The sequence below is a fragment of the Lontra canadensis genome, unplaced genomic scaffold (assembly GCF_010015895.1).
Source record: "Lontra canadensis isolate GAN:19392208 unplaced genomic scaffold, GSC_riverotter_1.0 scaffold61, whole genome shotgun sequence".
NCBI lineage: Eukaryota > Metazoa > Chordata > Mammalia > Carnivora > Mustelidae > Lontra > Lontra canadensis.
This window is the reverse complement of record NW_022631055.1, coordinates 8,786,489-8,812,976: the sequence shown is the minus strand read 5'-3', so window position 1 is coordinate 8,812,976 and position 26,488 is coordinate 8,786,489. Positions and strand designations below refer to the sequence as shown.

The 26,488-nt window shown below is 49.4% G+C and overlaps 1 protein-coding gene across 6 annotated transcripts in view; it reads right to left on the bottom strand.

The window, feature by feature from the left end:
• CRACDL (CRACD like) overlaps nucleotides 1–26,488 on the bottom strand; it is a 132,348-nt gene that overhangs the window by 86,172 nt on the left and 19,688 nt on the right. The window contains exon 1 of one of the 6 annotated variants that reach the window (XM_032877866.1): nucleotides 11,201–11,359. The exons of the other annotated variants lie outside the window; for them this stretch is intronic. The gene's annotated coding sequence lies outside the window, so the exon portion shown is untranslated. Of the gene's footprint in view, nucleotides 1–11,200; nucleotides 11,360–26,488 lie in introns of those variants that run through there. 6 annotated transcript variants of the gene reach the window in all.

Sequence of the window (26,488 nt, the reverse complement as noted above, 5' to 3'; positions counted from 1 at the left end):
ATATCTATGAGAAAGGGAACATATATTTCTGATTTATAAAGAACTCTTATAAAGCAATATGGAAAATATAAACAACTCCACTGAAAAGTGGGCAAAGAATATGTAAAAGTATTCACATAATAGGGAATAGCCAGTAAGTGTATAAAAAATGGCCAACTCCACTAACCAAATGTAACAAGACTATCAGAAATTTTAAAAAAGGTAGATACTATTCACCACTGGTAGAGTGTGAGAAATGGTACTCCCATATGCTCCTGTTAGGAGTTAAAAAAATGATGCACCTTTTTTCAACACCCATTTGGCAGTTTTTATCAAAATATTAAATGTAGCATAGCAAGTCCACTTCTGGAAATTCATTCTATAGAAATATTCAGAAGCACATAGGGATAAATGAGCAAATACGTTCCCCACAGCCAGATTTGTATTAAAATTTAGACATATCATAAATATTCCTTCATATGGGAATGGTTAACCAAATTATTTAGAATACTAAGGAATGGTTAAAAGAAATGAAGTATATCTATTTACTGACAGGGAAGTATTTATAAAATACACTGTGAAGTTTAAATAAGGATCTGTAGGAAAATATGCAAACATAGTATTTAATTTTTGCAAAAAATGTGAACCCCAATATATGTGTGTATGTATGTGTGTGTGTGTAAAAATAACCAGTTATAGACCAAGCTGGACTTCTCAGAGTAAAAGCAGAAACCTACAGCGTCCTTCCTCACACTCTTACTAAACTCACTCTGCAGACCTGTTCCTGCCACCTCCACACATCTCAGCCAGAGCTTTTCCAGGCTTTCTGAAATAGATGAATAGACCATCTATTTTTGGCACCAAGCACTTCCAGTTCCAGTTGACTGGAAGGCAGAGTCCTTTCCACAAGAAAATGTCTTTACTCCCTGGCTAACAGAGGCCCAGAGGCTCATGGGGGGAAAATGTGGGCACCTCCCTGCCTGGCCCACCACCTGACTTGAACTTGGACAAAGGGTCCCGAAGGCAGGCCCAGTCCAGGGCCAGGGTCCTCCAGGTGGTCTGAAATCCCCCTCTCTATCCCTATTTCCACCTTTCTCCAGCATTATTGCCCCTGATCTGGGCCCACCTCCCCTCTGGCTCCCAAACTGTCCAGGAATCCCTTTGGCCAAGTCCCTCTTGGGAAGCCCTCACCATGGCCACACCCCTGGCAGGCCTGCCATCAGTCCAGAGACTTTCCCAAGAGCTTTCCACAACCTCTGGGCACAAAGTACCAGGAAGGCACCTTCTCCTTCCAATGGGAAGGTTCAGGGAAGGAAATGGGCTCACTTGATAATGTCTCCAAAGAAATGATCTCCCCCAAGATTCTAGGTCTTCAGCAGGCTGGAGACAGGTGGGGCCAATGTGCCCCACCACTTCACCATACTGTAGAAATAATAAGGGCTGTGTGTACCACACAAATGTCCTCAGTCAAGAATGCAGGAGGAAATGCTGCTTCACATTCTGTTGTCAAAGTACAGAAAAAAATCGAAAAGATACACAATGGCTTATCTCTGGAAAAGGCATTATAGATTTTTACTCTATATGCTTCTGTAGTGTTTGATTTTATTTTTAATTACTCATGTAATTAAAAGATAATTAAAGACCCCCCCCTCCCAAAATGTCTCCTGAGTCTATTTTCTGACCTTCTCAGCCTAAGCACACTGTCTTTTGCTGACAACACCCATGCCATCAGCAGAAGCCTGGCCAAGGGTGTGAAACCTCAGGTCCACCTGAATCCCCCGGGCTCTGAGAGAGTCACTGGGGCACCATCCCCAGAGATTCTGATGTCTTCGGTGAGGAAGAGGTTTGGGCATGAGGATGGGTTAGGAATTCCCCAGGGGATTCTCATGTGCAGCCAGGGTTAAGAAGTAACAGGCTTGCTCCTTTCAACAGGGCCCAAACGCTCCTAGCCATCCCTGTACCCACCTCATGCTCCCCTACCTGGGTCAGTACCACCTCCTCCTCACCCAGGGGAGCTGGAGAGACAATGCAGAGGTAGAAGTAGCATTTGGTGAGATGAATCTATGGGAGCCCACAGCCAGGCATGGGAGGGTTGACATTAAGCCCCAGTGTCACTCACTTTCCACCGAATGCTATGGCTAGTCCACTGGAAAGGAGACCCTTTTAGTGGGACCTCAGAACCTTCAAGAGTCAGGATCTGTTAAAGCATTCCCATTTTTCTTCAGCTTTCTTCACTTATTCTGATCATCAGCTGCCACTGTTTCATGTACATCATGTAATCCTTGTATGTGTTTTTGGTGTTTTTATTTTGTTTTGCTTTTTTCTTTGTCTGGAAGGTCTCTTTGATTACCCTTCCCCGCCCACACCCCCCAAATGGCATGTAAAGGCAAATTTTTGAGCTCTTGCAGTAAAGACAAAAATGTCTTTACTGGTCCTTGCACCTGATTAACAGTTTAGTAGAGACAGTTTAGTGTGTTAGGCTGGAGACCATCTCCCCTAGACCTTGGCAGATGTCACGCCACTGTGGCTTCCAATGGTGCTGACCAGAAGTCTGTGGCCAGTCTGAGTCTGCTCTTGTTGGCAACCCACTTTGTCTCTCCAGAAGTTTTAACACTATTTCTTCACCCTTACAATCTTGAAGTTTTGCTGGAATGTATTTCCCTCAGGCCTCTCCTTTGAATGGGAGGCAAGCTGTGGCTCTGGCTGGGTTAGTGGGACTCTCTCACAACTGCCAAAAAGAAAACTGCTTCAGTTCTCGGTGGAAAGGGTGTGATGTCTTTTACTCCTGGACAGCACCATCTTTCCCTTTTTTATTCTCCTCAAGGTCTGAGGTCACCTCAGGGTGTGCAGTAATTCTTTCTCAGACCCTAACACCACCACCAAGACATGCCCAGTTTCTTCAGCAATCTGAAGAGAAAGCTCTCAGGGTTCTGTCTTGGGGGCAAGCTCTGCCCTGGGCTACTTCAGCAGTCATCTTGGCGGAGGACTCTTTAAAAAAAAAAAAAAAAAGATTTATTTGAGAGACAGCACTAGAGAGAGAGAGCAAGCATAAGTGGGGGGGTGGCGGGCAGAAGAAGAGGGAAAAATAGGCTCCCCACTGAACAGGGAGCCTGCTGTGGAGTTTGATCCCAGGACCCTGGGATCATGACCTTAGCTGAAGGGAGACACTTAATTGAGCCACCCATGTGCCCCAATAGAGGACTCTTCTAATTCTGTTTAACTGACTGGTGCTTGGGGCATCTCCAGGGCTCCCAGGAAAGACTCATGTCTAGGGTGTTAGGCTGTAGTGTCTTCTGCTCTGGTTTCCTTGTCATTCCAATCTGTTTTTACTTTCTAGAGATTCCTCTGCATTCCCAGTTTGCTGAGGCTATTAGGACATCACTTCTTTTGGCTTCACACTGTTTATCCTTTCACTGGGACCAGGGAGGGAAGAAAGTGGATGTGCCTAGTCTACCATCCCAAACCTGTAACTCCCAGGAACAGTAAGTTTATTAAATCAAACTTTTGAAGAGAATCACAGTGACCACACCTCACCTGAACTGCTCATTGGAGAGGCGAGGAAACAGAGACCCAGAGATGTGTCCCATCAGCTGGTCATTGGGAAGTCAGGACAAATTAAGGGTCCTGCCACACAGGCAATGCTCGTAAGCCAAGACCACGGGACTTCCCAGTTCCTGGAGGTCTGTTTGTAATCAGGAAGTCAGACAAGGCTTTAAACAAGGACACGTATATGCCCCCGGCCCTGGCAGAACACTGAAGCCAGCAGAGCTTCTCAGCTCTCTGTGACAATCTTGATGGCTGTGAGAGCAAAGCAAAACTTTCCGAAAATGCTAAGACCAAGAAGGCAGGCGGGCTCAGCCCAGCACTGGACCCAACTTCAGAGATGGCTGATCCAGGTCTATGCACAAAGCACACCCCCTTCCCTGCCCCAAAGTCCAGCAGTGCGGATGGTCTGAGCAGCGGCTCACCCCACCTAGCACCCTACAATCACGTGGGTCATGGGCCGGAGCACGGGAGCCAGAGACTCAACCTCAGAGCTTCTAGAAATCCCCTACAAACAGAGCTGGACACAGGCACTTCTGACAACAGCTCCCGGGCAGACCACAAGATAAAGACTGCTTTCGGAACCCCTCCTGGGTTCTAATCAGAAGTACATGTGCTCAAACTTTGATTGAAGACACTGTGTTTCCCAAGCAGAAAGCCATCTTTTAAGGTGTAGGAGAAGTACACAGGAGCAGGAAGAGGAAAGAAGGGAGAGGAAGCCCTTGTCCCACCACATCTCTATGGACATTTGGCTGAGGACCACTCTGCAGGAGGGGGATAGCTCACCAGAGGCTGATTTGGGAAGTGTTTCCAGGTTGATGAGGGCAGAGAAGCAATAGCACAAGCATGCCATGTAAACACAGTGCAAAGGAGAGAGAGGTGCTGGGTCCAGGGGCCACATAACAAATTCCCCCTGTGATGTGACAAGAAAACCCCTGAAGCCACCCACAGAGGGCGAGGGGCTGGCCCTCGTGGTTCACTGAAGGTGAGTGTTTGTGTGTAGGGGGGTGTCAGTCCACAGTGAGAGGCAGACACAACAGGCAGAGAGTTGTGGGGAAAGCAGCTCTGGGAAGGTTCCTTAGCAGCCTCAACTCCAGATGCCACTTTAGCCCCCAGGCTCTCCTGTGGGGACCCTGGAGTCCGTGTCACATGGATTAAGAGTTACTCTCTCTCCCACCAGACCATAAGCAATTCCGAAGGCGGGCACTGGCTCCTCAAAGTCATTAGATTCCTGCTGGCCTGCTGGTTCTGGGGTTTTGCAGATGACTGTCCATCACTAGCTCTAAGCACAAGGCCAGGCACCTGGGACACAAGAGTGACAACACAGGGAGGACCCAAAGATCCGGGAACAATTATGATACAGCATGGCAGATGCTAGGATAGAGAAACAGGCAACTCTGATGCCAGGAAGGAGGGATGCTCAGCACAAGAAAGAGGGACCCAGCCTGAGGATGGGGAAATGAATAGAAAATTGGTCAGACAAATACTAAGTGAACAAGCTACTCTAAGAAGTGTGAGCACTGGACTGGGGGAGGGTAAAGACATTGAGTTAGAGAACTAAGCAGGAGAAAGCTAGATGATTCTAGAATATTAAACAATGTAAGGTGTTTGGGCTCTATATTGACAAGATTTTCAGCAGGAGAATGATATCTGAGTGTCAGAAAAATCCCCTTGGCTGAAGGGCTGAGTCAGGGGTGTGTGGGGATGAGGGTGGCAGCATGGGATGGAGAGGAATGGGCCGATCTGAGGGCTGTTTGGGAAAGAGAATATACAAGACATGGAGTGTAAAACAGGGCTGGTCAAGAATAAAAGGGAGCAACTCTGGGTTTCAAAATCAGACATGTGGGTGGGTGGCGGATCCCTCGCTCAGACAGGGGTCTCAGCAGTGAGGGACAGAGATAAACGAAGATGCATGTTTTTAGAGAAGAAAGAAATTAACAACCGACAGAGTAAATGTTCTAAATCTATCAATTTCATATGAGCACATTCCTGTAAACATTCATAGAAGCACTTACAAAAGGACATCCTGGAGTGGCCAAGAAGTTCCCTCAAACTTGCACCCCACGTCCATCTGGAGGGGCAAGTCTGGAGCAGAGGGGTGAATGCCACAATCTTTCACACAACAGAGAAACCCAGATCACAACCTGGATACATCCCAACAATGGTCTGCCGAATGGCACTGGCAACCTTGACCTGAGCCAGGGGTTGGATGCCTTTCTAAAGCTCTCGGCACAGAGGCGGTTACTTCTGGGAGAGGTGTGGGGGCCCAAACCTGCTGTCCGTGACCATACAATTCAGGCACCGATTGCCCTTCTGGCATTATTTTATTTGTCACTGATCACATAGGCCATCTGACTTGTCCGTGGCACACAGTTCCAGGAATCCTGATGCATGTATAGATTCACAAAGCCACCACCACACCGGGACACAAAACAGTTCCATCACCACCACCCCCCAAACTCCTCCAGCCTGCTCCTTTGCACTCACACACTCTCCCTCCCCCGCTCCCCGGCAACACCGATCTGTTCTCTACCACTGCAGTCCTGCCTTTTTGAGAATGTCACAGAAATGGAATCGTACAGGGTGTAACGTTTTGAGACTGGCTTCTTTCACTAGGCATGATGCTTTCAAGATCTGTCCAAGCCAATGCAGAGATCAATAGCTGTTCCTTTCACCCTTCTGGAATTAAATGCAAAAGAACCAACAGCATTGCAAATCTATATTTGCTTTGCTCCTTTTATCACCTACATTGTCTCCTTCATGGATGCCAGAAAAATTCTCTCTCTGCCACAGGTGCCCCGAGAGAAGCAAACCAGATCCCTAGTAACGAGTACACAGAAAATCAGTGACTTCTGCTAAATTAGTAAAACACAAACACCCTGCAGGTTCTTTTAGGTATAACTTTTTTTGATCATTTTTAACTCCTAAACTTAAGGATGCTCCATGTAACCCAATGAAAAGAAAAATTAGCCTTTATTTTAATTCTTTACAAACCTAACTTGGGAGACACAGTTAAGTCTTAGTTACAGGTTTTCCTAACCCATCCTTACAATATCAGAGAGGAGAAGTAGCACAGGGCACTCATGTATTCAGCAACTGATAGCAGTCTGAGCTACAAGGCAACTCTGGAGGGCATGCTCATCAGGCCATTTCTTCTGCAGACATTACTGAGTGCCTGCATATGCACAGCACAGTGCTGGGAACAGAGAGGTGGTACATCTCTCTGCCCTCAAGGGACAGGGTTCCCGATGGTCCCCAAACCCTGAGCCCACTGTGAGGTTTCCTGCAGTTAGTGGACTTCCCTCACTGCAACTTGCTTAGGTTCGATTTAAATCATGGTGCTGGGGCGCCTGGGTGACTCAGTTGGTTAAGCTTCTGCCTTTGGCTCAGGTCATGATCCCAGGGTCCTGGGTTCAAGTCCCCCATCACGCTCCTTGCACAGCAGGGAGCCTGCTTCTCCCTCTGCCTGTCTGCCCCTCCCCCTGCTTGTGTGCGTGTGCTTTCTCTCTGACAAATACATAAAAGCTTTTAAAATAAATAAATAAACCACAGTGCTCCTCACACTATCAATATGGGATTTACAGTCTGTCATATATAATCCCACATAGCGACCTCACACGTAACAGTGAAGAGTTGACTGCATTAGGGTTTAAGTACTCTAAAGAGCAAGCTACAAAGATTGTGGGATAGGCTGAAGGGAAATCCTCTATGGGTCACTTGCCTGGAAAGTGGAGTGTTACTGCTGGCTATCTTGGGGAGTTTTACTGTGTTTTTTCACACAAAAAAGAAAAAAGTCAATAATTAATACTCATTAAAAGGGCCATGTGCAAGTCAACTTGGTAGGCAATATTGGGGTCTTGAAGAGATTGGAGAATTGCGTCCTTACTCCCCTAAAGTTATGGGGGAAAGAAGATGGGCCTACAAGAAAAACACCAAAGCCCGGCATCACGTGCTGAGCACCAATGCAACGCCATGAAGCTTACAAGAATGGCCAGTCAGCTCCTCCAGGATCTCCACCAGGCAGGGCACAGCTGGAGTCCTCGTCCCCAGCCACCATAAGCATTCTCTGGGTCCAGGGCACATGCCCCTGGCTCAAAGGGGCTTGTTGCCACTGAGAGTCTGACCTCCTGGGGCCAGACACAGCACCTGCCTGTGGCTCCCACGCTGTCCAGAGCTCAGCAGGACCCTCCAGACACCCTCCTGCTGCCTCCACCACCCCAGTAGCACATCATGGAGCCTCCACGGATGTGCGGAAGGGAGGCCCTGTATCCCGTCACTGCGAACCATAACCTGTGATGGCCAAAGGCTACAGAAATGTCGCTGTGCTCAGAGAGCATGAGGGCACACTCTTTTCCTTCACAGGATAGCAAAAGTCTAGGTCACACACCTTTTTTTTCCTTCTTTTTCTTAAATAGAAGAATGCACTAATTTCTGCCAGAAAGGGTACTTCTTTCCAACAGAAGGAAGACAGAGGAGTCACAATCCAGGCCTGCACACCCCAAACATACCCTCTGCCTCATGGAACCTAAGAGGGACTGTGAGGACGGAAGGAGTGACCTGCGCTGCAGGCAGAGCAGTGGCAGAGGACGTGGAATGAGCCTGCTGCCCTGCGAGCCGGGTCCTCCAGTCCAGGCTCCACTTCCAACAAGACTCCATGCGGCCACTCTGCTTCACATAGCCCGTCTGTCCACTGACCAGAGACGGCCCTGGGCCTGGCACTGGCCACTTGGTAACGTGAAGAGGTAAGACGAGGTCTCTTAACCTCAAGGTGTTGGTCCTTTTTCTCAAAGTGAAAACTGTTTCGTACGCGTCCCAGGATGACAAAAATTACCAAACGTGAGTCCAATACAACCTTGTAGATTTTGTGGGGACGACAGATGCAAAAAGTGCAAGGAGGCCCCAGGATAAAGGAAAAATGTCCTGAAGGCAGTCCAGGAGCAGGTGCTAGAGGGATGGGCGAGCACGGAGGTGGCTCTAGGTCTGGAACCGTGGGGAGGGCCTCTGACACGGACAGCAGCCACGCTCCAAAGAACAGGTAAGGCCATGTCCAGGTGAAGAAGCAGGGGTGAGGGTTGCAGGTAGCCCTGGGGGAGCGCCCGAGAGCAAAGGGCAAGATGTGGTTGGCAGATGGACTGGCCCCATCGGACAGGAGAAAAAATGGCTCAGGAGGACGTGAAAGAATAAAGGCTGGAAAGCGGATGCAGCCCAATGACAGAGCTCTGGAGACTAGGCCCCCCGCCGTGTGTTTGGGAAATCCTGGCCCAACAGGAAAGCGAGGGCTGGACAGGTGGCTCGGTGTGTGGCGTGTCCTGGTCTCCCCTGTGGCCCCAGCCAGGCCGCAAAACCCACACGGCAACTCTTCCAGGTGTCACAGAGAGCCAGGGCCCAAAAAGAGCAGAGGTGGGACTCAGGGTCTGGCTGTCAACCATGCCCCCGGGGAGCCATGGGACAGTGGGCTGTTTTATAAACCACAGAGGAGGGCAACCATGTGCACTCATCCCATTCTGACTGGCGCCCCGAAAATGACTCAAGGGCCCCAGCCCAAGCCAGGAGGGATCTGTGCCTCCTCCCAAAGCCTCGCTGGGCAGAGCTCGTCAGCCACAGGAAACAATCAGGGATGGTTTCAGTTCCCCTCTGGTGGTGGCTGCCAAGACAGAGCCCTGTCTCAGAAGGAGCCTGGCATCCAGCTCCACGTTCTGTGACCAGAGCAATGGCTGGGGGAAGGAAGAAGAAGCACAGGAAGAAGATCCGGGCCCTCTCCTTGCTTAGGAAAGGAAGTGGTTCAACAAGGAAAGAGGATGGGGGCGCAGGGGGCCCAGGGCTTAGAGCTTTAAAAACACAGGGTTTTGCAGGCTCTGGGTTTCGATCTTGGCTCTGCCACTTAGAGAAAGGTGGCCTCTCCTTGCTTTCTCATCTGTGAAATGGGACCATGCCTCCTGGCAGGGTTGCTGAGAATTCAGTGAAGATGTGTTGGCTTAGGGCCTGGTCTTAGGATAGGCTCAATAAAAAGGAACCCTTTCGACCATCAGGAAGCCTTGGAGTCCCTGCAGCAGTGGGAAAGTTGCCAGCATTGCACAAACAGTTTTCTGGCTCTGGTTCCCACATGGCAGAGACAGTAGTCTCCCTAGCAAGGGTCTGCCCATCCTTGGTACACAGGGCATCTACAAAAGCATCGTCCCAGGGCTCCCTTTCTCCAGAGAGTTCAGGGGCCTGGAGGACGGAGTGGACATCCCATGTGCCCTGGGGATCCCGACACAGAATAGCACCAGCACCTCAGCCAGGGGGGTGCAGGCTGATGTCACATCCACTGAGCACCCAGGCCACGGTGCTTCCCCATGTGTGACACACCACACACCAGAGCATAGGGCCCACGCTGCACAAGGAATCCTTCCGTCTTTCCTTAAAGTCCTGAATCACAAAAATGACACAGTCTATGGAGATTCTGGACTCAGGGGTGAGATCTCTACTAGAGTCCAGGATGGGCAAAACTGGTGCGCCTCATCTGGGCGTGCGTCACTGGCAAGTGGAGTCCAGCATCAGCAAATGTGAATGACAGTTGGCTGAGAACGTGCTGTGCCCAGCAGCCCCAGGCAGAATCAAATACAGCCTTTCCTCACAAGGAGCCCAAGAACGAGCGGAAGTAGTAAGACACGAACAGCAGAGAAGCCCAGGAACAGATCCCAGCAGAACGTTTCATGACTGGACAGCAAGACAGAACATTATGGGCGTCTGCAAACAGAAGGAGCCATTTGGAGGCTCACCAACCCTAAAACATGACTTGGAAACACAGGCAAAGGAGATTTAGATGTCAGCCCCCATGGAATCACTGAAAGGGGTCGGGACAGATGTAGTCACAGACATGGGAGTGGGCTTGCCTCTCTGAGTGTCACCAGAGATATGGTGAAGGGGTCCCTGGAAGCCTTCACCCATGCTCCGGCCTGCAAGGCCCCCGTGAGGCCCCCTCTCCCACAGCCAGAAAAAAAGCCCCTCTCTTTGCCTAAGACTATGAACAGCTCTCACGGGAGACTCTGTGCATAGCGTACCTCCGGTGTATTGAGTGCGCTCCCCGAGCGTGCGGGTCCCAGGAACGTGTCCTCAGAGTGGCAGGCACAGGGTCGCTGCTCTTCAGCACAGATACAGGTGTTCTCCTAAATTTGCCAACCAGGCTGTCAGCTTTCAGAGCAGTTCTGACTGAGCTTGGTGACGGGCAGATCCCTGGTCATGGCCAAGGCCCGATCACTCCTCAAGCTGGAGGGAAAGTTCAGTAGGACCTAGAGTCCTGCCCTAGATAGGGGTCTCCCCACTGGGCGGAAACACCCTGAGAAGGCCAACTCCAGGGACTTGCCATGGCCCGCCTCCATAAACTCTGCAACCCTGTATCATCCGCTGACCTATGGGTTCAGTATTTCAGGGCAACTGTCACCTCTTCATTCAGAGGACACACGCTGATCTACATGTCATCTCTCTAAGACAAGCCAAGAAGCTCCAAGTTTATCAGACCTATTAAGGAAAATTTACTAACTGTCCCAGTACCCACAACCAGCTTTACCAGTGTCTTTTCTGGGGAGCTCAGTGTCCTGAAATGACAAAACCCATCCCCCTGGGGCGCACCTCTGCGGCGGCCCACGCTGGCACCCTCACCTGCCTCAGGTACATGGGGGAGGGGGACCATACTCACAGACCAGGTGCTCGCTCCCATCTGGTACGTGGTGGGCTCAGCCTCCCTCCCTTTGGAAAGTGAATCTCCAGGACAGCACAGAGGCAGGCAAGAGCTCCCTGAGGCTTCCTGCAAACCAGCAGAGCCAGCACCCTGAATCCAAACAGCCTGAAGCAGAAGCAGCTCACTCCCACCCATTTCCCTGAACTGTGCACATTAACACAAGGACAGGCCTGCCAGCGAGCGCCTGGCAACAACTAGGCAGAGGGACTGACTTTCCTCAACCCCCCACGTGCCTGCCTCTGGGACACATGACCTTCCAGAATTCCCTGATTTGAAAACGCACTTTATTTTCCCCCTCCTGACCAAAAATCTCGCCCAAGAAAAAAATAATGGAGTCTTCTTACGATTTCTCAGTGAACTCTAAGAGAGGACTTCATGCTTCATTGTGTCATATGATTCCGCCTGTGGGAAGAAGCCATATCTCAGTGGGTACCAGGACCCAGGAGGAGATTTAAACTACTACAGACACTTAAATCAAGGAATAGATTTTTTTTTTTCTTCCTAAAGCAACAACATAGCAACAACAAAAACACATTTGGGCTTTGATTATATCCAAACTCTGAGAGTGAGCTAAGCCTTCTTAACATGCCTCACCTGACAAGTGCTCTGCAAGTTTATCCTAGTAGTAATTTTTATTTGACGTATCACTACATCATGAGTGCAAAACCATTCTTTTCAGCATTACACACACACACACACACAAACACACAGGTATGCGGTCTTGCACTCAGAAATGGTACTGTTGGGGTGCCTCGGTGGCTTAGCTGGTTAAGTGTCTTCCTTTGGCTCAGGTCATAATCCCAGGGTCCTAGGATTGAGCCCTGCATTGGACTCCTTGCTCAGCAGGGAGCCTGCTTCTCCCTCTGTCTCTGCCTGCCACTCCCCATGCTCGTGTGCACGCTGCCTCTGTCATATAAATAAAATCTCAAAAAAAAAAAAAAAAGGAAAGGAAAGGAAAGAAATGCTGCTGTAGTCAGAAGTGTTGTTTTTGTGGCCCTCAGTCGGGGTGGCACTCTCTGGTCTGGCCTCACACCCAGAGTGACATCTGCAAAGCACGGCCCACAGGCTCACGTAAGAGAGCCCCAGCCAGGCTCATCAGGGCTGTGGGCAATACTCCGAGCTCCCATTAGCTCCATGCAGACCAGAGCCTCAGATTGGTGAGGACAAGGTAAAGTGATCCCAATAGAGTTTTAAAAAGTGAGAAGATATGGCCCATATATGTAATGGAGTATTACGCCTCCATCAGAAAGGATGAACACCCAACTTTTGTATCAACATGGACGGGACTGGAGGAGATTATGCTGAGTGAAATAAGTCAACAGAGAGTCAGTTATCATATGGTTTCACTTACTCTTGCGGAGAACAGGAATAACACGGAGGACACTGGGAGAAGGAGAGAAGTGAGTTGGGGGAAATCGGAGGGGGAGACGAACCATGAGAGACTGTGAACACTGAGAAACAAACCAAGGGCTTTGGAGGGGAGGAAGGTGTGGGATTGGGTGGGTTTGGTGGTGGGGATTAAAGAGGGCAAGTATTGCATGGAGCACTGGGTGTGGTGCATAAACAAGGAATCTTGGAACACTGAAAAAATAAAATTGAACTAAAAAACTAACATATACAATCAAAAAAAGTATGAGAGATCACTGAGAAAAGTTGACCCTGAATATACAGGTAGGCATCAAAGTACCTACCTCCTTACACACGCCTCATGAGAGTTCATTTTAATTCCTTTCCTTACTTTGGGTGCATACCCTCATCCTTGCCTACAGAACAATCTTTAGGAAGCCTCCCCACTGTGGTTATCATGGTTTTAGTCATGATATGATACCTTTGTCCCCATCACTCTTGGTGATCTGCCCAATGCATGAGGCATTTCGGGTGGAGCCCTTCCAAGGAGCACTTGACTAGGAGTTCCAAGACTTGGTCCTTGTCCCAGATGTGCCTCCTAATATGGAAATACTCTTGGGAAATCCATATGATTGCTCCCTGCCTATTTCTTCATCTGAGACTGAGAAGGTATTTTTCTTGTCTATTTCGAGGATCCAATGAGATACCATGCACACAAACGCCCAATCCCCTTTCATTTGGCAAAGGTCCCAAGAGTGTTTATTGATATGAATTTCAATCAGAGAAGAAAGAGGCCACCTTTATTTCTTCCCCTGGGTTCCCACAGGGCTCAAGGGAGCATATATTACAAAAGCCAGGGCCTCACGGAATTGCTCACACCCACGGACCGCTCCACAGTCTCCCCGGGTTCTCCACCTGTAGCTGAAGCCAGCCCATTGTTCTGGAACCCTTAGGACTTGGATCTCGGGGGCCCTCATTCAACCCCAGGGCCAGCAGGACCCTTCCTGTGCCTCTACTATGAAAACATCTGCTGGGCTGACCCCAGCCTCCATTCCCATAGAGCCTGTCTTCAAAGCAGACCTCAAAAATCAGCAACATTCTCTTCCTCCACCTGCTGCCTCACCTTCAGCACAGGTGCACAAAGCAGCGATACCAGAACATTTAACCTCATGAAAATCAGAACTGGGGGCTGCCTGCCCACGAGTGACCATGTAAGAACTCGGTTCCAGGAGCTGTTTCCCAACATAGGACACAGTGGAAAGGGACATGGGATGGAAATGCTGGACTCCTGGCTTTAGCAGCTCTGTATAGCCCTGAATGGGTAACAGAATCTCTCTGACTCACCATCCAACCCACTGCATCACCGGACGCTGTGCGGATCCAGTGTGGCAATGCCCAGGAAAGCACTTTGCAAATGATGGTGTGCCATGCAAATAACACGTGCCCTACAGAAGCGCCTGTCCCACTATCCCACCTCAGGACTTGACAAGACATCACTGTTTTTGACGGAAAATTTTCTTTCACACTAAAATACATGGATTTTTCAAAAAAGAAAATGGCAGATTCAAGGGCATACCACACCAAAGACTTGCCCATCAGGGTTTACCCCCAAGCTCCATCCTTATTAGCACAACATTTTGTTCTGAATCGCCTGTAAACAAATATTTACTGACTGCTGTTAAGGTCCAGGCCATGCTGGGTACTACAGATTGGGCAACAAACAACCACAAAAGACAAAATCTTTGTTTTAATGTTCCAAGGGGAAGAGACAAGGAACAAATGTGTCCAGTATGCCAGGTGGTGATGAGGGAAAGACTCGCCTTTAAATGTTTTAAAAAACAAAGCAAGGTTAGGAGGTGCTATTTTATTTTATTTTTAAGATTTTATTTCAGAGAGAGGGAGAGAGAGAGAGCTGCAGAGGGAGGTGCAGAGGGAGAGGGAGAAGCAGGTTCCCCACTGAGCAAGGAACCCGACACAGGGTTCAATCTTCAGACCCCAAGATCATGACATGAGCCCAAGGAAGATGCTTAACCCACTGAACCACCCAAGGAGCCCCAGGGGGTGCTTTTTTTTTTCTCCACATCTTAATTTTTTTTTTTTCAGTGTTCCATGGAGGTGCTATTTTAAATAAGGTGATCAAGAAGGCCATCTCTGAGAAGGTGACAGCTGAGCAGAGACTTGACTGGAATGAGGCAGTGAGCCAAGGCTGGTTGTGGGGAATGGGTGTGCAGGCACAGGGGAGAGCCAAGTCCCTCTGAACACAGCAGAGGGAGCCAAGGGGACAATAGGGACAGATCAGAGACATGGTAGGTGCCTGGGGAGAGGAGCCTACCCAGCAAGCAGGCCATTTAGCTCACAGGCAGGACTCTGAATTTCATTCTGAATGAAGTTAAGATGTCATCAGAAGGTTCCAGGTGGAATGCTGGCACCATTGGGACACAGTGAAATTGCATTTTCCAGTTACTCTTGCTAGTGTACAGGAACACAATAAATTTTTGCATGTTGCCCATCGATCCTATGACTTTGTTAAATTCATTTTTTTTTTAATTAAGTGCAATTAGCCAGCATGGTTGGAACTGGAGGGTATTATGCTAGGTGAAATAAATCAAGCTAAATTCACTTACTAGTTAAGATTATTTAGAATTCTGCCTTCCACAAACAAAGATAATTTTCCTTCTTCCTTTCCAACCCTTATGGCTTTTATTTCTTTCTGTTGCCTGATTACATGGACTGGGACTTCTAGTCCTGTGCTGTACAGAGTGGCGCACACAGACTTCCTTGCCTTACTCCTGATTGAGGAGGAGAGAATTCAATGTGTCACAGTTTAGAATGATTTCAGCTGTGGATTTTTGAAAGCGGTCCTCTAACATATGGTGGAATTTCCCTTTTATTCTGAGTTTGCTGAGAATTTCTGATCATAGGCTGTGAGTTTTATCACATGCTTTTTTCCTGCATCTACTGCACAGATCATATAATTTTCCTTTTTTATTCAATTAATGTGGTGTATTACAGTCACTAAATTTTCACATGTTAAAGCAACCTTGTATTCCTGGGGAACCCCACTTGGGTATGAGGTATCATGATTGCTATATGCAATATGCTAGGGGTTTTGTTATTTTTGGAAGAAATATTGGTTGTAACTTTTTTCATTTTTTTAACATGGTTATGCTGGCCTCAAGAAATTATATGGGACATGTTTTTCTCTAATTATTTGGAAAATGTTTCCTTGTTCATACTGGCAATTTAGTTTCCTTTCCTTTTTCCTTCATTAGTCTTCTTGGGGGTTTATCAATTTTATTCATCTTTTTAAGAGCCAACTTCTGTTTTTATTGATTATTCCCTATCACATGTCTATGTTTTATCATTTACCCTCCTCTCATCCCTTGTCATATATCTTACTGTTACATATATTATAAACTCCTAAATAAATTGCTATTATTTTGCTTTAAACCATCAATTATCTTTTAGTGAAGTTTAAAAATAAGAAAATTAATTCTTTTATATTTACAACACATTTCCCTTTTTATGGCACTTTTTATTCCTACATACAGATCCATTTTATCTGGTGGCATTTCCCTTCAGGCCAAAGACTTTCCTTTAATGGTCCTTTAATGGTCGCAGCAAACAGCTTCTCTCAACTTTTGTCAATCTGAAAATGTCTTTGTTTCACATTTATTTTTGAAAGATTTTTTTTTTTAGAACACTAATGACAATGTCCTACTGTCTTCTGCTTTGCATTGTTTTGATAAGAAGTCGGCCGTATTTTTACTTTTGTTCCCTTATATATAATAGATCTTTCCTCTGGCTGCTTTAATATTTTATTTTTCTCTTTTCCTTTCAGCAATTTAATTCTGGTGTGCCTAGGTGTGGTTTTCTCCAAGTCAACTCTGCTTGGGATTCCTTGAAATTTGGGAACCTGTAGATTGAAATTCTTTTCCTATCAAATTTGAGGGAATTTCCTCAAATATTTCTCTGCCCTAACCTCTCTTCTTTAGAATTCCAACTATACTAGACTACTTGATATTATCTCTCACATGTCATTGAGGTTCTGTTCATTTTTATTTATGTTTTTTTCACTCCATGCTTCAGTCTGAATTGTCTGTATTGATCTGTTTTCAAGTTCTTGGGTATTTTCTTCTATAGTGCCCAAACTGCTGTTAGATCCATCCAATCCAATTTTTCATTTCAGATACTACATTTTTCAGTTCTGGAATTTCTATTTGGTTATTTCTTAAATTTTCATTTCTCTACTGAAATTCCTATTTGCTCATTATGCTTGGATGGGTTTTTAATCTATTGATCTTTTCCTCTTTGTTATCACTCATACTACCCTGCATGCCTAGTGGTTTTTTTTTTTTTAATTTTATGCTTGCTGTTGCAGATAATACTTTGTTTAAATAATGTTGAGTTTTATTCTGCCAGACAGTTGGCTAGCCCATCATCTGATCCTAACAGGGCTTTCTTCTAGGTTTTGCTATAGTGGGTTTAGTGAGGTGCTTAGCCCAGGCTAGAGTAGACCTACTCTTGAGGTGGTGGCCTTTTTGTGGCCTCAGGTAAAAGACTGAGGTGCTCATAAAGTCTTCCCAGTCTGGCAGGTTATAACGTTACCTCTCCCAGTACCGTGTGACCCCCAGAATCTCTGCTCAGCTCACTACCCAGCCCTTGGGAGAGCCTTGTCCTATGTAAACACAGATTAGTATTAGGTAAGAATCTAGGGGACCACTTGGAAGATTTCTGAAATCCTTGCTCTGCTCAGAACTCTCCTCTACAACACCCCTCCCCCCAAATGCCAGCTGCCTCAGCACCCCAGGATTCTGATTCCCATTCCCTCCAATGAGCTCTGTGCCTGAGTCCACCTCCCTGTGCCTTGGTTGCAGAGACACTCCCCAACCCCCCTTCCCAGCCAACAGCAAGCCAGGAGGAACACACAGCTTGCCTCCGTTTGCATCACACACTGGCAAGGAGTGACATCCCAGTCTTAATAACAGTTGCTTCATCTGTTTTGTCCAATGTCATAATTGTTTAGGAAAGGAGAATAAATCCAACATTTATTAGTCCATCATGGCTGGAATCAGAAGTCTGATTATATTCTAAATGGTGGCTCTGGCTGCTGCACAGAAGAGGCTATAACACAGATGACCTACCATGAGAGACCCCACAAAAAGGACTGATGATGAAGCTTCTCTCAACACAGAACATGCAAATGATCTGATACTGACTAGACATCCATGCAAATCCCGCAAGGCATCAGGAGTCAAATGCGTACCTGTAGATAAACCCACGGGAACATGAGGCCAGTTCTCTTCTCTGACGCCAGGTACAGACCTATGGTTTGGAAGTCTGAAGAGACAGGATCCCCTCTCCTAGCCCAGCTACAGTTGGAGCAGCAGGAGGCAGTCCCTGAAGCTCCTTCTCTGTTCAGAGCTTACTGGCCACAATCTGCTAGACTGGCCATCTCATCTGGAAGACCAGCCACAAGGGCAGAGGAATCCAAAAGTATGGCCTGGAGAGCTCTGAGGTCACCCTCAAGTATCAGGTCTCTTCAGGATGACTCCAAGTCCTCAGCTGCGGGGCAGGAGTCGGGTCACACGTGCTGTCTCTCTCCTACAACTGCATGACCAAGTTAATCCTCCAACAAGTCATCTTCCTTGTAAATGTCTGGCCGTGGCACTGCAAATAGGGGTATGGGTGGCTAACAGGCCAGCAGTCCTTCCTGACCACCCAGCTAGAGGATTCTGTGGCTTCTCCTATCCAAATCCTGTGGATAGTTTGTCAACCAAAGAGTTTAAATGTGTACAGGAAGATTTTATCAGCCCAAATAAAAATGCAAACTCAAACCTGCCCTATCACTGTGGATGTCTATCAGCAGATAAATAGCTGAATGAGCCATCCCCTCCCTTCCCTGGCACAAGCTGCTGCTTGCCCTGGACAACAGACCAAGGCTCGGGTTTCCAAGGTGGCTTACAGATCCAATGACCTTCCCCTGCCAACCTTCCCCTGCCAGCCCCGCCCCCCCTCCCCGCTCCGTGGCACTGCCTCCAACAGAGAAGGCACAGAATGAAGCATTTGCCATCTACGAAAGGCCAAGGTCTGCCCTTGAGATGTCGACCACACCTCACCATTTCTACTAAATGCCCTTTCATATAGAAATTAATTTCATTTACACCTGGCCTATTTTCTCTCATTGGGGTCTGGGTCCCTATTCTCTTTGGTACAATTAGCCAGAATAGTCTTAAAGGTTCAGAGGTCAACACAGTAAAAGCCCACGACCTGAAACTTGACTTCCCCGACCCCCTGTTTAAAGGCTGAATCTGAACTCGAAGTGTAGACGTTGTATTAATGTGTCCTGGTTTTCAGCCTCACGGAGGCCTGGGAGGACTTTCCAGAGAAGATTAAGGACAGACTGGCAGAGAGTCATCAGGCAAGTTCTGTGGAAGGCTTCTGAGCACACCATGAAATTCATATTTTCCAGAGCCCTAGACAGCAGTAGCAAATTCTTAAATTTCCCTGATGATATTTGCATCAGATGCCCTGTGCTTCTCAAGGGATACTTATTTGTTCATAAAATTATTTTCTTTATTTGTTCTAATTTTCTTCTGATTTAAGTGTAGCAGCTGTGCCATGTAATTGCTGTAACTTATAAGAAGAGGTAGACAGGTACGGGAAAGCCCCCGTGAAATGTCTGCGAAAACATTCATGATTATTGGGTAAAGGACACCAGAGGACGTTTTGAGTGTTTCCAAGTAATCTGGTCCCAAGCAACTGTCATCAAACTCAAGTTCATAAAAACTGCAAATGCAAACGAAACGAGCTGTCAGGAGCAAACCCCGGGCCGTGCAAAACGGAACTTCCTCCTTCCCACGCATTCCTGCTGCTGACCTGCTCAGGCCCATTGAAATCTGATGCCCAGGCTGAGGCTGGTCGGCCTCCCAGGGGAGCAGGGCCCTGGCATGGAGCCCTCCATCTGGTGGCACACCCCAAGCCACCTGGCCAGCTGCTCCTTTACCCTCATTCCCTTTTGGCCAAAGGAATCGTGTTCCTGTGCCACCTGTAATCTCAGGGAGCCTTTCCCCAGGTCTGCAGCCCATTAGTGGGCCTGGCAAAGGGCCAGCAAAAGGGCTCAGGGAAGACCAGAGCCAAAGGCCTAGGTAGCAGGGCTCTGGCGGCTTTTGTAAAGGGGTCCTTTCACCCTGAAGGGGGGAACTGCTATGTGTTGGACAAATCTCAACCCTCCAGCTTCACAAAACATGGAGCAGTCTTCCTCATTGTGTCCTTGGTCTCCAACATCACACTTGGGGTAATCCTACTCCCTGGCCCCCCTCCCTGCCTGGCATGGCCTCCCAACTCGGCCCCTGCAGGCGGCAGATTTCAATGACCTCTCACCAAGAGGGGTTGTGGGCCAGACCCAAGCTCAGGCAGGAGACCCCACATACCTTTTGAGAAAAGCAGTCAGCACATCTTCTCTAAAAATGTACTCTGAGAAGTTTCTTATTTCCCAAACTGTTGCTCTCAGGACCTCTCAGGACTGGATCGGCTCTGGCTCATGATGAAAACCATTCCCCTCTGACAAGGAGCCTCAAAGAGGAGGGTGTCCGACATCCACCCCGTGCTAGGGTATGGGCTTTGGAGCACACCAGGTCTAGATCTGCTTACGTGGGTGACCCTGGCAAGGGCATGTTTCCTTTTCTACAAAGCAGAGCTAGGAACTGCACCTTCTCTCGGGGTTCACACGGGGTTCAATATGGTGGTACAGATCAATGGGTTAGCTCAAGTCTGCACACAAGTCCCTTTGGGTGAAAGGGGCAGCTTGGGACTCAGGTGTCAATGAGCTTGGCAAAGAGAACCAGACCCTAAGAAACCTTCTATTTTTTGAGAAAGGTTGAGAAGTTGTCCTCAAACCCAGAGGACTGTCAGGAAGTAGAGTATACCGCTAGGCTCCCCGGCCCGAGGCGTCTCAGTGTTGAGAGTAGCTGTTACACAAGGATCATACCAATGTCACTGGCAAAGAATTAGAAACCCTGACTGGGATTTTCTTTTTTAATTTCTCCCCAGAGAATTCTTTCCAACATTCAACCTACTGCAAATTACTTCACTCTTGTTGGCTTCGGTGCTCATACTTGGAAAATACAGAAATTGTCCAATCTCTGGATCTATTCTTGCTCCAAGCTGCCCCAGTTTGAGGCTCACCAGTGGGGTCATGACACCCAGAGTTCTGGGTGCAGCCTGGAGGGACAGTCTGATGGGATGCCAGGCAGCAGGCGAGCAGCAGGCCCCTGGGCAAGGTGCTGAAGTGAGGGGCTGGGGAGCCTCTGCGCCTGTCATTCTGCCCCCAACACAGGCACATCCTTTCTACCATCTGGCCCTCAGGTACCTTGTCCTTCAAAGGGGAATGTTACTTCCAGCCCTGCCCACCTCACAGTTGATGTGGGGCCCAAACAAGACAGCTGAGTACACGGTGTGCCTTGAAAAAACCAGATGGCTCTAACAACAGGAAAGTTTCTTCAAGACTTGTGGGACCCTTAACACAAATGTCCCCAGGGACTGGACCCAGGTACCAGAGGGAGCCTGTAGGTACAACGTAAGGGTCCTGGACCTCTGTGTGAAGAACACTGGATCAGGCACTAAAGGGACAAAGCTGGCAGAAGCATGGTCCCTGGTCTCCAACTGTCCCAGCAGGGGACTACTCCCTCCCCGTGCTAGGTCTAGGTGTGGCCCAACACATCCCTTCTGAAATCCTGTGTTCAGAGCTGACAAGGCTGGCCGGATCAACACTGAAGTGGCAGTGCTAGGGCAAGAAGGGAAGGCACCTGCGAAATGGGAGCGCTGGTCCTCTGTGGGACAGGACACCGGTGGTGGGCTCACTGTGCGCAGAGCCAGCCCGTGGTGGCCTCTGGGGCACAAATGCAGTGCAGGCCCAGCTGTAAGGCGGAAGGAAGTCAGTTGCTGAGCTTCAAAGCTGGGCCACCCTGAAAACCTTCGGATGCTTTGTTTTCTTCCCCAAATTGTTCTACTCACGCGATTCCACCCACAGCAACCCCCAGCACACCAATCACTCAGACTGTGAGCGCTTCATGCAGCAATGGGGAAGCCACAGCAGCAACCTCGGGTACCCAGGCCGCATGCTGGAATCTTTGCAAATGTTTTTTCTAGAACAATGCTGACACACATGTGATTCAATATCCCACCGTTCCACCTAGCGGATTCATTCAGTGGCACCACAAGTGCCAGTCCCCTCCCCGCTCCTGGGAAGCATAAAGCCTGCTCCTTTGTTTTGCACCAAGGAGCAGCAGCAGCGGTACTGCTGCCCTGTTGTCTCCAGTGACAACCGCGGGCGTCCTGGGCAACACACCAATGCCAGAGGTTGGAGAGAGCAGGGAAAGGGGCAAGGGAAAACAAAGCATTTTGCAATCTGTTAAAATACCCATGCTCACCAATCCCTCCCTGGGAATAGAAAGGCAGCTTACAAAGAGAGAACGCCAGGCAGAGGAGGAGGGCGTGCTGCCTCGGGGTGGGGTCAGCTCAGGGGCAGCTGGGCTCTGCCTGGCTCAGTGTGCAGCAGGCGGGCAGGTAAAGGCACGGAGCCACCAGAAGGGGAGCAGGGAGCACGGTGGTGCCCACACCTGTCTGCCACTCACTCCTGGCAAGTGAGGCTACACCAGCTGTGCTGGCACAAGCCTGCTTCTCGGAACCCCTGCTCATCTATAATTGGGTGTGTGCCAGGCACAGAGCAGGCCCTCCCCCAACACCCTGGGGCCAGGATTGGCTCCTGAGAGCTGACCCCCATGCCACTCAGGACTGCTGCCTCTGGGCCCCCCCTCCACGCCTGGCACAGCCACCTCCTCCCTGCTGCAACCCTGCTAAAACACAGCTGAGCTAATTCTGGGCTCCCTGCCACCCGCACAAGCCCACGCTGCACATGTTCTGACTCATTTCTGAGGCTCCCAAAGCTAGGGCCAGGAGAAAGGATGCAAGGGACCCACCAGGCACCCCATCAGCCCAGGCCCAGGGTCTTTAGGCCTGGCAGTGGAACCAGAGGCAGATCTGAGACCTCTAACCACCACGACCCCATCACACTGGTAGGAGATGAGCCTAAATTTTAAACTCCATGAATATCTTGAGATTCATATATTCATAGCCATAGACTCATAGTACACATAGCATGGAGTTAAAATCTAAAATTAAAAATTAAACCTATGCTACTCTTACCACCAGGACCCATTCTGACACATGGAAAATTCTCACCCTATTAAAGCTCTCAAACATAAAAAGCATGAGATCAGAAAAGAAGGAGAATATTTACATCGAGCAGCTCAATTCTACCTAATTCAAAAACCATTTCCTGGGGCACCTGGGTGGCTCAGTGGGTTGGAGCCTCTGCCTTTGGCTCAGGTCATGATTCCGGGGTCCTGGGATCGAGTCCCGCATCAGGCTCTCTGCTCAGCGGAGAGCCTGCTTCCCCGCTCTCTCTGCCTGCCTCTCTGCCTACTTGTGATCTCTGTCTGTCAAATAAATAAATAAAATCTTAAAACAAAAAACAAAAAACAAAAAAAACCCATTTGCTGAACACCTATTATGCATTATTCTTCTTTGTGTTTCCAGAACCTAAGGCACAGTCTCTACCCTCAAGAAATCTCAGTCTTTGGAGGAAATAGTCATTTCTACAGTCTGCTTATAATGGAGGGACATATAATGTGACAGGGGGAAGCCACAGGGAACAGTCACTTCTGCCCAGGAGGTGAGGGAGCAGAAAGAGTGACCTGTGGCCAGGCCGCTGGGTGGATCCAGTGGGCAGCTTGTGGGCAGCAAGGACACAGGTCTGATGTCTGGAGAGCAAGGAGTATAAAGGTTGCAACCTTTGGGCAATGAGGGGAGGGGCTGGTGTCAGAAGTGGTTACATGGCCAGACACCAAGCCCCTTTGTAAAGACGTCCCTTCCAGCAGAATGCAGGTCTGGGCATCAAAGGTGTGAGGGAAGGTGTGGGCTTCAGAAGTACAGAGACCTCCCCTCCCCAATGCCTACAGCAGGCAAGCAGTTCCCATGCTCTGAGCCTCACAATGATCAGAATAAACAATCAGAACAAAACCTACCTTTCAGGGCTGCTCTGAGGATTAAATAAGCTATGGAGAAGCCCCTGGCAAAGCTTCTGGCCCATGGCCAGTGATCCTGCAGTGACCCAGTGAGACATGATGGGGACAATACACAGTTTAGCGTCAGACAGGCTGGCAGTCAAACCCCAGGTCCACCATCAAGAACCAGTACAACCTGGGGAACATTACTTCATACCTCCAAGCCCCAGCCTCATCAACAAGAAGGGCAAAAACAAGTGACCTGTTACTAGGCTTAGAAATTATCTCTGCCTTACAGGCTTTTATTATCATTCTGTCATTCCCCAGGACCCACCAGCCAGAGTGGGGCGGGCAGGCTGGCACACATGCCCCACTTGTGGTCAGAAGCCAGGATTCAAAGTCAAGCACAGGCCGGAGCCTGGGTAACCGTGTTCCTGGAATTCCTCTACGGAACCTGCTACTCGGTCACCTCCTCCTGCCTCCTCAGGCAACACATGGCAACCTAGCCAGCTCCAGGCAGCATGGAAATTTACTCAAGGTGGCCTCTGCCCCTCCACCCTAGACAGGAAGTGCCACGGAGCCGGGTTTCCAGGGGGCAGGTTCCTCTAACACAGGCTGTGGCACCCACGTGCGTGAATGCTGATGCTATGAACATGCAGAGAAAGTGCATGTGGGCAGCTTCATACACAAGAGAGGGCCCCCTGAGAAACCTAGCAGGGTCCTGCCCACCCTGATGCTGAGGGTGGCCCCCAGCCCACCGGGCTGGCGTGCTCCCCCACAGGCTCCCTGAACATCCTGCCCCACCGAGCTCCTGCGTGGGCAGGCAGGCAGGTGGCATCCCCGCTTGGTGTGGGCTACAGCGACATGCGTACCCACGGGAGTGCGGCGGAGCTTCCCTGAAAAACTGCCCCCACGCTGCTCCAGGCTTGGGTTACAGAGGCTGGCTCCTGTCACTGCCGCCCACAGTGGCTCTGAGATTACACGAGCTGGACATCGTCCAGGCAAACCTACTGTTTGTTTTCATCCTCTTTGAAGGAGACTTTAAAAAAAAAAACAAACAAAAAAACCAGGAGTCTGGGCTGGGGAGAAAGAAGCCCTGCTCCCATCCCCTCCTCCACCTTCTGGGTGACTGTTCACTAGCAGGAGACCTGGGCCCTCACCACCAACAGGCCCCTGTTGTCTCCAAACAGGAGGGCCCTGTGCAAGGAGGCAGGGGTAGCCTTGGGTGCAGGTGCCCATCAGCCAGCACCCATCCAGGGAGAGCCAGCCACCCATCCTCCTGCTTCTGTTTTTGACAGTCTCATCCTGGAACCTAAGACCTCTGAGAGAGAAGGAAGGCTGATGTGACTCTCAGCTCCCCCATGCTGTTCCCAGAGCACTGTGACATTCTGTCCCAGCCCCTTGAGACAATGTCTGGCAATCAGCAGGTGCACAATGGGCAAAGGGGTGCAGCCCAGAGCAGGAGACCCAGGCACTTGGGTATCAGCCCCCTTGTCAGTCTTGGGTCTCTTCCAGTATGGGCAGTTTTGGTATAGGAGTTGGCATGGGGCCCTCAGGGTAGAGATATAATGGAGGGAGGGAAGGCAGCAGGCTGGGAGTGTCCATTTCCTGGTCTGGCACAGGGACTGGGTCTAACCCCTACTCAGAGTGATAAAGAAAGAAAAGGACATCACATAACAGACCTTAGGAGACTGGGGCTCGGGGACAAGGAGGTATCCAGAGTGTGGGAGAGGGGTTGCCCCTCACTGTCTCCTTTCTGCAAGGAAACAGGGGTAGTAGCTAAGTCCTTCCTTTGGGCCTTCCTTTGGATTATCTAGAGGAGGCCAGAGCAGAATGTCACAGTGCACTGGCTTCTGAGCACACTGGAGACACCTTCTGGTACCCCCAGTGATGAAGGCAACAACAAATAGGGGCAAGAACATGCTAATGCCCATCCCTGTGCCCACAAGGACAAGTGAGACCTGAGAACATGACTCTCCTGAGACCTCAGGAGTCTGGAGTCCTGCAGGAGTTGCGTAGGTTTGTGCTAAACCAGGAGATAGGGAGACCTCATGAAAATCACCTGAGAGCGGAAGGAGGAGGGCTGTCAGTTTTGTCCAAGGGAAGGACAGGAGCTGCAGGGAGACGGACAGGGGCTGCACTGGGCAGGTGAAGAGGGGGCTGCTGGGGCACAATGGAGAGAGTTGCGACCCTTTCTTGCCCTTGTCTCTCCACCTGTGACTCACCAGCCCCACAGGCCACCCACCGTCCTCAAGCACCGTAGATGCCCTGGGGGCCTATTGTATTCTTCGGGGCCCAGGCCCCTCTCCTGCTGCCCCTCCCCCTCCTGTGTGCCACCACCTTTAGCCACCCCACTGGTATCAGGGAAGCCTGGGATTCCATCCCCGCCCTCAGCCTCTGGGGTCTAGGAGAGTCCATATCCCCACAGAGCCTTAAGCGTCTACTTCTGTGAAGTATTTTTTTGACTGTTTCATGGAAAACAAGCCTTGGAAATAAACCTCTATTAAACCACTTTATAACCAAAACTCTGGCACCCTCTGTGTCCACCCCCAGCTGTCTGCCCTTTTCATTCCTTGCCATTTGTGTCGCAAGTCCAGGCAGCTCTCCGATGCTCCCCCTCGTGCCCTGTCTCTCCCCGCCCTCTTCCTCGCTCTCTGCTCCTCTCCTCCTTCTCTTCATCCTCAGCCAGTGCCCCTTCCCGTCCTCCCCTTCTAACATGCTCACTGAGCTGAGGAAGCCAGGCAGGCAGGCTGGTCATCGCTGGGCATCGCTGGGCAGGCACAGTCAGGGTCCATGTGATAGGTCAAAGTTATACACTCAATGCCAATTTGTG